The sequence below is a fragment of the Spinacia oleracea genome, chromosome 4 (genome assembly GCF_020520425.1).
Source record: "Spinacia oleracea cultivar Varoflay chromosome 4, BTI_SOV_V1, whole genome shotgun sequence".
NCBI classification, from domain to species: domain Eukaryota; kingdom Viridiplantae; phylum Streptophyta; class Magnoliopsida; order Caryophyllales; family Amaranthaceae; genus Spinacia; species Spinacia oleracea.
Window position 1 is genome coordinate 168738870 of NC_079490.1, and position 2652 is coordinate 168741521.

Genomic DNA, 2652 nt, shown 5'->3' on the forward strand with positions numbered 1-2652 from the left:
ATGTTGCCATTTCAAAACACGATGCTTTTTAGCTCGTCCTTGTTAATGGTTAACTCCAAAGGGTCTTGCTTGATCCTTTGCCAGTGTTTATGCGTGTAGCATCAATATTTAGCATATCTTTATTTCCTTGAATCAAGAAGTAATCCTATGTACCTTTTCAGGTACCATAAGTTTTTCTTGATCTCAATCTAATTGGTCTTCACTTAGATCAATAGAGATTGGTATATGTTCGTCATGCCTAAAGTCATACGATACGTTTTTGGCGATCCTCATATTATATCATACATGATAAATTCTTTTGTAGAATAATTCCCAATTGAATTCTATTCATGTAACTTTAGCTCATTTAATTTCAGTAGATACTGAATCCAGCTAAATTCTTTGACATATAATATAGGTGAAGAATCTCATTAGATTCTTTGATGTTAACTTAGTAAATGCTTATACATAGTTCAAACATCCTTTACTTAGATTTATTCACATGGGTCGAATATCTCCAATGGAGACTTTCGTGTTTGATTTAGTAAATGCCATTTACTTAATCCAAAACAATATCATAAGATCTTTGTAAATAGATCTTAATACCCAGTATGTACTAAGTTTCGCCTTGGTCCGTCATTGATGAATAATCTCAAATCTAAGTATTTAGCATTTGAATGTTATTTCACAATAGAGAGATATGTGTGTGATACACATAGGACCAATTAAGTTTTTATGTACTCCCACTAAATTTCTTATATATCTATAAGAATCATGTATATTTTATGAAACTAAAATGCTTATTAGCTTCACTTAAAATACAGTTCCAATTCCCAATTGCTTGCTTAAATCTGTACTTAGATTTTATAAGCTAGCTTTCCTTTTCAAGCATTTATTTGGATCCACAAATCCTATGACATACCATGTACATAGTTTATTCCAACATTTGATTGAGGAAGTTTTGTCATCCAATTGCTATATGTACCAATATGCAATCATTGCTTGAATATAGACTTGAGCATTACGATTATGCATGAGGTTTCAACACAATCCACACCGTGAACTTGCTTGTAACTTTTAGCAACTAATCTAGCTTTGTGTGTGAACACAATTCAATATTTGATGGTTTTTATCCTTAAACTTGCAACCAATAGGTGTGAAACTATTCTTGCAAATCAACAAAATTTCAATTTTGTCATCAAAACATTGAGTATGTTTTATGGCCTCTAACCATTTAAAACATTTGAGTCTATATATGGCCTCTAACCATTTTAGGGAATCTAGGCTTCGTCATAGCTTTCTTACAAGTCACAAACTCATTAATGATAATAGTTTGACTGTAAGTTGTAGGTTTCTTCACTATCCAATAGAAGAATCTCATAGTTTCATTGACCAGAACTCTATGTTTCTTTACTAACTAGTAGAAGAATCTCATAGTTCCAGTGACTTGAACTCTATGCCTACTTGGGTATAGAACATCAAACAATAGAATATCAACAGGCATTTTGAGAGTCCTTTGAATATTCTATTCTTCTTGAAGCACTTGTAAAGTCTTCTAAGAGATGTCTATTCTTTAAAGCCACTTCTAAAGTCTTAAAGAATAAGTTCGGATTTTCTGAAGCACTTCGAAAAGCCTCCGGAATGTCCGTTTATGTTTGTTGTTCGCCTCGAAAACTTTCGAGGTCTATTTTCTCCCACTTGTCATTTTGGAAACGAATCTCCAAAAGGACATTATTTCGAGCAAACAAACATTATGTTCTCAAAAATTCGTGGTAGAAACAATACCCTTGTGTCTCATTTGAATAAATCACAATGAAACATATATCTATACTTGGGCCTTAGTTTGTTGAATAACAAACACTAAGCTCCCACTGAGTTTAGGAACTCTTTAGATATATTATGAAAAGATATTCTGAAATTACTTTTCAATAGCTTTGACGAATTTGGTTTAGTTTGGTGGTAGTTGAGCATTTTGTTTTAGAAATTATAGGAAAAGTCTTTATGATTCATCATTGATCGAATCAAGTACTAATTGACTTCGATCATTCCAACGTAGATATGCCATATCTTATGGAGCTAGATTGTGAAATTACAACACACAATCATTGATGATCATATTTGGTCTCAAGTAATCATCAACATGATCTAACCTAGATCTTTATGATTTCTTGCCAAGTGGATTTTATACTTCTGAATCTTTGAACTAGCCAAACAGATTCAACTTATATCACATTTGAGTAAATAAACCTATATTCACTCGAATCCATGTGAAATAATAAAGTCATAAAATCTTTCTTTAGCTTTGAACTCTATTGTCTAGGCGTTCTAACAATAGTTCATATCTTTTGTTACTTTCAACAAGTAAGACTAGTTGTCTTAAATTGATCTAGAAATCAATGAACTTTCAAAAGTCCATTAAAATAGAGCTTTTGAATGTTAACTTGTTGATATAGTCTAAGTAACAATGCCAAAGATTAGTGGAACTCAAATCAAGGGGTTGATTTGAACCTAGTAAAGTTCTTTAAAGAGTTGTTTGTTTTAATCAAGCATATTGACTCATTCCGTAAATGACCATTTCATTCAAATAAACAAACAAGCATTTTTTTTTGTTCTTCTGAATGTGAGTCTTTCTGTGTTTGAAGCAGAAATTTAGGTATGCTGATTATGGAACAA